The sequence below is a fragment of the Sphaerodactylus townsendi genome, linkage group LG07 (assembly GCF_021028975.2).
Source record: "Sphaerodactylus townsendi isolate TG3544 linkage group LG07, MPM_Stown_v2.3, whole genome shotgun sequence".
In the NCBI taxonomy this organism is placed as follows: domain Eukaryota; kingdom Metazoa; phylum Chordata; class Lepidosauria; order Squamata; family Sphaerodactylidae; genus Sphaerodactylus; species Sphaerodactylus townsendi.
Window position 1 is genome coordinate 2,991,715 of NC_059431.1, and position 8,540 is coordinate 3,000,254.

General features: G+C 54.4%; 1 protein-coding gene across 1 annotated transcript in view; it reads right to left on the reverse strand.

Annotated features, from left to right (window-relative positions):
• The window catches only part of LOC125436381 (protein unc-13 homolog B-like), a 102,121-nt gene extending 95,230 nt beyond the window's left edge, over positions 1-6,891 (reverse strand). Inside the window, exon 1 of the mRNA XM_048503317.1 lies at positions 6,232-6,891. The gene's annotated coding sequence lies outside the window, so the exon portion shown is untranslated. The remainder of the gene's footprint in view (positions 1-6,231) is intronic.
• Positions 6,892-8,540: the final 1,649 nt, after the last annotated feature.

Genomic DNA, 8,540 nt, shown 5'->3' on the forward strand with positions numbered 1-8,540 from the left:
ATGAAGAGCAGTTCTCTTCATCTTCCTCAACCTCCTTGTCAGAATTAGCTTGGTGTACAGGCTGATCTCCCAAGAGGTTGTGTTGGCTGACCACGCAGACACGGGGGAGTCAGCAATCGCCCCGGATAGCCACAAAGGGCTAGCGAGGCGTACTGTGGGAAGTGCTCCACTCGGCCAGCCTACCCCATCCTCTGCACAAGCAACGTGTTGAATAGAAGGCCCCTGCGGAGAGCCTCTTTTCCTCCTCAAGTCTGAACACATGCTGGCAGGGGCTGAACTGACCGAGATTCAAAGGGAAAGATCTTGCGGTTGCTGCAGACAGCGACGGGAAAATGTCGACTCCGTGTGCAGGAGCACAGAGAAAGGCCAAGTCCATGCTGGGAATTAATAGGAAAGGGATTGAAAATAAAATGGCCAGTATCGTGGCATCCACACCGTGGCCTTGTTTGGTACACTGTGTGCCGTTCCAGTTGCTGGATCTCAGAGAGAAAAAACCCCCACAGAGCTACAGAAAGTACAGGAGAGGACAGCTAAGAGGATAAAGAGTTTGAAGCTCCTTCCTTGTGAGGACAGGCAAAAGGGCTGGGACGTCACCGTTCAGAAAAACGACAGCCCAGGGGAGAGATGAGAGGGGTGAATAAAAGGCGGCACGGGGCAAAGAAAGCAGGCAGGGGGTGTTTTTCTTGTTCTCCATAAAACGAGAATTCAGGGGCGTCCGATGAAGTTGGTGGGCCACAGAATGAGGCCAGACAAATGAGTAAGTTGTGGAAACTCTGAAGTTCATCGCCAGTGGAAGTACTGATGACCACCATGGACCCCTGGGAAGGCCAAGGCGACAGGTGCAGCGGCTCCTCCCTCTCAGAGCTCCCTGCCGGAGGGGTCTATCACGCCATCGGATGTGCAAAACGGAAACGGTCACGGGGACATTTCTATAATGAACTTCTGTGCAGCCATTATACGACAGATTGGAGCCCCAGAAGGGAAGGGCAATGCAGAAATGTAATGAGAGCCACAGAAGGGATGGGTGGTGTCATAATCATACTAGATTATACTGCCAATCAGAATTATACTATAGGAACACAGGAAGTCAATAATAATAATAATGATCAATTGGTGTCAGCAAAAACATACAAGCATTCACTGAAGAAGTGATGAGACAGTGGAGAAGAGTCGGAAATGAAGACTACGGAACGGTGAACATCAAGCGAGGAATTTCCCCCTGTCGCCCTGACTGTTTATCATCACCACGATCCAACTAACAGAGATTTTAAAGAAAACAAATTTGGGATATTAAACAGCCAAAGACTCAGAAAAAAATCTCACATTTGCTGTCAATGGATGATTTGAAGCTGTTCGGGAAATCAGACACAGAAATCCAGTCACTAGTAAACACAGCCCAAATATTCAGCACAGACATTTCGATGGAGTTTGGCCCGGAAAAGGGTGGCAATAAAGAGGGGCAAGAGCACGGAGGGCAGCAGCACAGAAAGGCCTCGTGGCCAACTAGCCAACTGCAACCAAAAGGAAGCCTATAAATACCTGGGCATCTTATTTATTTGTTTGTTTGTTTGTTTGAAGGGCTCTGGACGGTTTACAGCATATAAACACAACAAGATAAAACCCAATACAAGATAAAACCACTTAAAATTAATAAAGTAACAAACACAGTACAAAAACAGTATAAAATTAGATGGCAAGATGGCAATCCTATTTGTGTCAAAGAGGGAAGACAAGGTGGAACAGCATCAGATGTCACAAATTCGCCCACCAGATGGAATGTAAGGGACGGCACTTTCACAGCTAACACCCCCCCCCCCAAAGCCCGGCGGAATAATTCCATTTTGCAAGCCCTGCAGAACTGTTCGAGGTCCCGCAGGGCACGGGCAGATGGTGGCAGAGAGTTCCACCAGGCCCTGGCCCAGGTGGAGGCCAGCCGTATCATGGAGGGGCCCGGGACCACCAGTAGACTGGCCCCTGCAGAAAGCAGAGGCCGAGTGGGGACTTAGGGGGACAGACGGTCCCTGAGGCATGAGGGCCCCAGGCTGCAAAGTACCTTAAAGGTTAATACCAACACCTTGAAAACGATCTGGTGTTCCATCGGGAGCCAGTGCAGGCGGCGCAACACAGGAGGGATGTGGTCCTGCAGCAAACTACCTGTGAGCAGTCACACTGTCACACGCTGGACCAACTTCATCCTCCAGATCAGGGCATTTTGCAGGCGGGTAACATCAAGTACGGGCAAGTGAAGACTGTGGCCAGCAGAGAATACACCCAGCGGGTCAAGAAAATGTTGAAATCCAAATTAAATGGTGGGAATACCATCAAGGCCATCAACACCTGGGTCATACCCATCAGCGGGTCCACCACCGGAATCATAGACTGAACACAGGCAGATGTGAATGCATTGGGCAGAACAGCTGGGAAGCTCACGGCAGTACACTGCGCCCTACACCCATGCAGTGATGCCAACAGACTATGCCTGCCCCAGAGATCTCACAACAAAGGGTTCCTGCAAGTAAAGCAAACAGTGAAGGAGGAGAAACGGCCAATGAATGAAGAACAGGCACTGATTGAAATGAACAACAGAAATGTACTGAAAACCCAGAGAACCAAACAGTAAAATAGAAAAAATGTGATTAAAATACGGACTGAAAGCTGGCACAACAAAGCTCTGCACGGCCAATTTCTGGAGAAGATCAAGGACAAGGTGGACAATGAAAAGACCTGGCTGTGGTCAAGAACTGGAACACTGAAAAAGGGAATTGGATCCCTGGTTTTAGCTGCTCAAGAGAAAGCCATTCGAACAGATGCGATCAAGGCCAGAACTGGGAAACCCTCAGATGATGCGAAGTGGAGGTTGTTAAAGGAAACCGACAAAACTGTAGATCACATCCTCAGCAGCTGCAAAAAGGCTGTCCAGACTGAGTACAAACAGAGGCACAACTCAGTGGCCAAGGTGATCCACTGGAATTTATGCAAGAATCACGACATCAGGACAGCTAAAAACTGGTGGGAACATCATCTGGAGAAAGTCACTGAAAATGAGAAGGTCAAGGTCTTGTGGGACTTTCAGATCCAAATGGACACCGTGTTGGCACACGACACACTGGACATCACCATGATCAAGGGCAAGAAAGTGACCATCGTCGACATAGCAGTACCCGGTGACAGCAGAGTTGTTGAAAAAGAACACGAGAACGTCACTAATTATCCTGATTTGAAGATCAAGATCAAGCGATTGTGGCACAAACCAGCTGAGGTCACCCCAGTGGTCATCAGCACCCTGGGTGCCATTCCGAAGACGCTGGGGCAGCACCTGAAACACCTTCAAATCGATAGAATTAACATCTGTCAGATTCAGAAGGCAGCCCAGCTGGGATCCGCACAAATGCTGCAGCCATGCCTTAGAACACAGGTGTCAAACTTGCGGCCCTCCAGATATTATGGACTACAGCTCCCATCATCCCCTGCCAGCATAATGCTGGCAGGGGATGATGGGAACTGTAGTCCGTAACATCTGGAGGGCCATGAGTTTGACACCTCTGCCTTAGGACATCCTCGGCCTCGGCCTCAAACTGTAATGAAAGACCAACACTCAGCCAATGAACTGGTAGCTGTGATATTAAACAAAATTAAATAATAATAATAATAATAATAGATGATATTGTTGATTAGAATTGTAACATGGACACCTCAGGAGGTTCCTTACATGCTGCAACAGGGTTGTATCCTACTGGCGTATGTATTATATGCACTACTTTCGGGTGTGTCGTGCCTGAGGCAGGTTTCCATCTGTGCCGTTTTCTTCCCTAATTCTGAGCACGGGGCCCAAGTCCCAGTGGCGGCTCACGGTCCTGCCCTCAAAGCACCGTCAAGTGTGCAGGGCCGCTGCTTCCGGCTAGAAGCCGTCGTCATCCACACCCACAGCGGAAATGCAATAAGGGAGGACTACGAAACAGAGCCAGGCAACACAGCTGGACAATCGTCACAAAAAGCAGCGCACCGAAGACTGCCCGGAGATTCCCAGGCCACCCTGATCCCTTTATCAAAGGGCCCTCCTGAGCAATTCCCTGCTGACATAAACAATGAGTGAACAGACAGAGCAGCAGCTAAGTGAGACCTACATGCTCAGGAGCAGTATACCGTAATGCTATCAAATCCTGGGGGGGAGCAAGTGTCTGTGAGCTGCTCCCCCCGAGGCCAAACTGCCCACCTGCTGCTGAGGACAGACGGCTGCGCAGGATCTTTGGGTCAACGTCTGATCCCCCAAATGTCTGATTCCTGCATCGTCTTCGCTCTGCTCGGAAAGGCCCGGCTCCAACACGAGCCAAACTCACGGCTGAAAAGGTTGCTATGGCAGCCCTCGGCTCCACGCAGCCTGACACTTTCTGGGGATTTTTGCACGGCCCCTTTTATAGCCACCAAGGACTGAACAGTTTCAAGCGAGGCCTGCAAACGCCGTCGCTGCGATGCAGCCTCTTGGACTGGATGGTCCTGGAGGGAACTGAGCACTCCTGGAGGGTTCAAAATGGCTATTTTCCACTCTGCTTGTGGCAACCAAACTGGTTGACCGCTTCCACTGAAACTGAAATATGTGTTATGTTAGCCAAGGCGTCCATCTTCTAGGAGCTGCAGCCCTGGGGAAGCCCTGGGACGCTTCTGCTTTGTGGCATGGCTGGAGAAGCAGAACGTCTTGCTGGGGAGGGGCTGTGGCTGAGTCAGGGGGTACCTGCTTGGGATCCCCCGGTCACCAGTCCCCCACGGCACGGATCCAGTTCAGGGCAGCTTCATGTCTGGGCACCTTTTAAAGCATGGGTGTCAAACTCGCGGCCCTCCAGAGGTTATGGACTACAGTTCCCATCATCCCCTGCCAGCATGACACCTTTGACAGTTTGACACCTGTGTTTTAAAGGAAGCAGGAGTTGGTGGCCTTCACGTAGCTTTTCTGTAGGGCAGCCAACGGGAACTTATTCTGGCAGAATCCTGCCCCGGGTTGAGTCGCTCCTTCCTGGCAGATTCAGGTTCTGAGAACCCGTTCTTCGATCCCTTTTTCTCCCTCTCTCTTCCCCGCCTTTCCCACCAGGGTTTCAGTCTTTGAACTTACTGAGGAACTGCTGGTGCCGGGTTGCTCTACTGCCCGAGTCCAAAAAAACCCCGACTCTCCCTGGAACGAGAGGCCTCCAAGTCCCAGGCCGGCCAAATACAGAGCCCGGAGCTTTCTGCCAAGGAAAGGCTGCCCCTGAATAGCAGGTGAGCAACTCTGGGAGACACCGGAGTGAACGGCACGCCGATAGCCTGCCACGATTCCGTGGCTCTGATGTTTCAGCCTGTGCTGCCAAACAGTCAGCAGAAGAGGAGAGACGCGACTCTCACCTTGCTGAGGAGCTGGGACAGACAAGGACAGATGACCGGCCGGCCAGCCGGCTAACAGGGGCAGGCACCGAACAGCAAGTCATGTCCCAAGCACGGCCCTTCCCTGGCAGGGGGTGGCCAGGAGCAGCCCGGGAGAACACACACCTTTCTCAAAGCCTCCGGGAAGCGATCCTCCTGAAGGACACCTGCTCCATCCTGGCAAGGGAAGGGAAGGGGGAGTCCCACGCGAGTGACCAAGATGGGAAAGAGACCAGACAACCCTCGGCCCAACGGCCCACTCAGATCGCTGGCTGAGCTGTGACTCCTGCCCACCCCCTCAGCCCCCGCTGGCCATTCTTTCCACCCACCCACCCACCCACCGGGCGACAACAGGCAACCCCCGCGTCTCACTGCTCATCTGAAGGGCTGGGGAGGCCAGCGGCCCCTTGCCCAGCAGGGAGAGTCTGCGCCAGGAAAGACCCCTGATTTCCTGTCCCAAAAACCTGCAAGAGCCCTTCGTGGTCTGACCCCCAACCCACAGACAGCAGCAGCAGCAGAAGGAGGAGGAGGAACACTGTCGGCTTTAAAGGCAACCTCTTTGGCTCGGCAGGTGAGTAAGTTGCTCAAAGAAAAAAAGAACCCAACAGACTCCCAAGCGACAGGCCCACCGAGAGGAAATCTCAACCGTCAGTCTAAATGCTGAGGATGCTAAATTCCAGCTGAAATGATCGGCAGACACTCAAGCCCCCAGAGCAGGCCGGCAGGCTCAGCCCAGAGCCCCCTTGCCCCCCCCATTGCTGCCACCCACCCCCAGATCCCCCCCTCCCACCCATGCTCGTCGAAACAGACTTCAGCACCAGGTGTGTGATTAGAACTTACCTTGCAGCTTTCAGGGGAAAAACGCACGAAAACACCAATTCAAACTAAAGGGGAACTTGGGGAAATCAAAGAGGAGCTGGAAACAAAGATCTGACCCCACCCCCCAAGGCAGCCTTCCAGCGGCCCCCCAGGGAAAGGCAGGGGCAGCCCTCAGCCCCAAAGTCCTCCCTCGGCAGCAGGCATAAAGTTGAGGATGCTGCTGGAAACGCTGAGATGCCCAGAAATCCACGGAGGAAGGGAGGAAGCTGAGCCAGGAGGAGGAGGAGGAGGGAAGAGCGGCTCCGCCGGGTCTCCTTGGGGCATCCGTGGTCCTTCTGCAGGGCAGGCAGCAGCTCATCTTCACCCGCCTCTTCGGCAGACTGCCCGGGAAGCCAAAGAAGCCCCCATGGGGACCCTGCTAGCGCCCCTCTTCCTTCTCGCTGGACCACTGCCGCTGGGAGCCCCCTGCCTCCCTCTCCCCCGCTGATCCCAGACCTCCAAAGCAGGGAATAATTCTTTCAGGTTTCTACCCATTCAGGGACATCCCCCCCCCTCAGAAAAAATAGCGGACGGAGCCAGTCAGACAAAAAAAGGCAGCCCACTGGCGGGAGGAGAAGCGAGGGACGCAGGCGGCGGCAGAGCCGGCTCCGCTGCTGCTGACACATCCATCGCGCAGCGGGGAGAGCGGAGCGCTCTCTAATAGCAGCATCCTTCCCAGCCAGCAGCTCCCACGAGCCTCCAAGAGGGAGGGGGAAGGGGAGGGGAGGGGAAGGGAGGCTGGGCTCAGGGCTGGGGCTAATTGCAATTGCATAATGGCAAAAAAACCACCAGCCTATCGCCAGCCCCGCTTCCATTCAGACTCTGTGATCACCCGCTTGCTCCCCACCCACTGGGGCATTAGCTGCCAACATGTCAATACAGTTCAGGAACTTGAGCACAGAAACCACGTTTGGGTTGGAGGGACGGGACCCACGCACAGGCTCTTGAACACCCCCACCCACCGACCCACGGTTTTGGCCAAGGGCACCGTCATGGACATGGCGACGGCAACAAACCTTGGGGACGAGGGGCTGAGAGCCGAAAGGCATCTGACGACACAGGGACGGACAAATATTGAGCCCAACTATAACTCAACCCTGCGTGGCTCTCCCAGGGAGTTCCTCACACGGCACAGACCTCCCCCCCCCCCCGAGACATCTTGCTGCCTTTACTTGCGCTGGCCCCTCCTGCACACAAAATGAGAGCCCAGCTGAGAGAAACCAGTGGCAGCTCTCTGCCCTCCTCCCCCCACAGTAGCTGACCACGGGTCCCAGAAGACCCCAGCAGAGAGAGGCCGGGGGGGGGGGCAAAGCGGGGCCCTGCTGCTGCTACCCCAGCAACTGGCATGAGGGGTCTCCTACCTCTTTACATGAACTGCCAGAACTGACAGCCTCGGGTGGAACTCTCCCCCACGAACCCTCTGAAGCCCCCTGAAGTCAGTGGCCCCTTCCACACGCTCCCCACGCGTGGCACTGAAGCAGCAGCCTCTTGTTTGTGCATCCTCAGCCCGCTGAGTGCCCCCAAGTTCCAGTATTTGGGGACGGGTGGGCGGACCCAGCCCTTCCTCCACGCTGGGCATAAGAGGCTCAACCTCCCTCCCGTGCCACCCCCACAGTCTTCTTTCTAAGCTGACAAGTGCCAGACTCCTTCCCTCGTGGCTGCCCTTTTCGGCTCCTTTCCCAGCGCCACAATATTGCCTTGGAGCAGGGAAACAAGAGCCGCACGTGGCATTCCCAATGGGGCCGCCCCATAGATTTATATGGGGGCATTACAATACGGCCTGCTTTCTGATCCCTGGTGCAGAGCTGAGCTTTTGCGCTTCTATCGTGGACCAGGGCACCGTCTTCACCAAACTGCCCATCGTGGTTCCAGCACCTCTTTTCCAAGACAGTCCTCAAGCATCCGTGAAGTGTCAGACTGGCTGGCACCTTCCATTATCCACCCCCGTCTGCCTTTGCCCCATTGCTGCCCCTCCTCCCAGTCTGGAGGGAATCGCTTGGGACTCCTCACAGCCCCCGTGGCTTTCCATTATTGTGACCAATTGGGCATTCCCTGCGAGCGTGGAAGGACGCTGCTCGTGTCAGATCAAATTAAAAAGAACGGGCAGGACCCTGCTGCTGTCACGGCGATCTCAGCAGCTCTGGGGCCCAGGGCAGAATCACCCCAGAATCTCTGGCACACCACCCTGTGGGGGCCAAGTGAAGGGTTCTGAGGCCCTCACCTCGCCCTCAGCACATTTCTCCTACCCTGTTCCCCCCAAAATAAGACCTACCCCAAAAATAAGCCCTAGC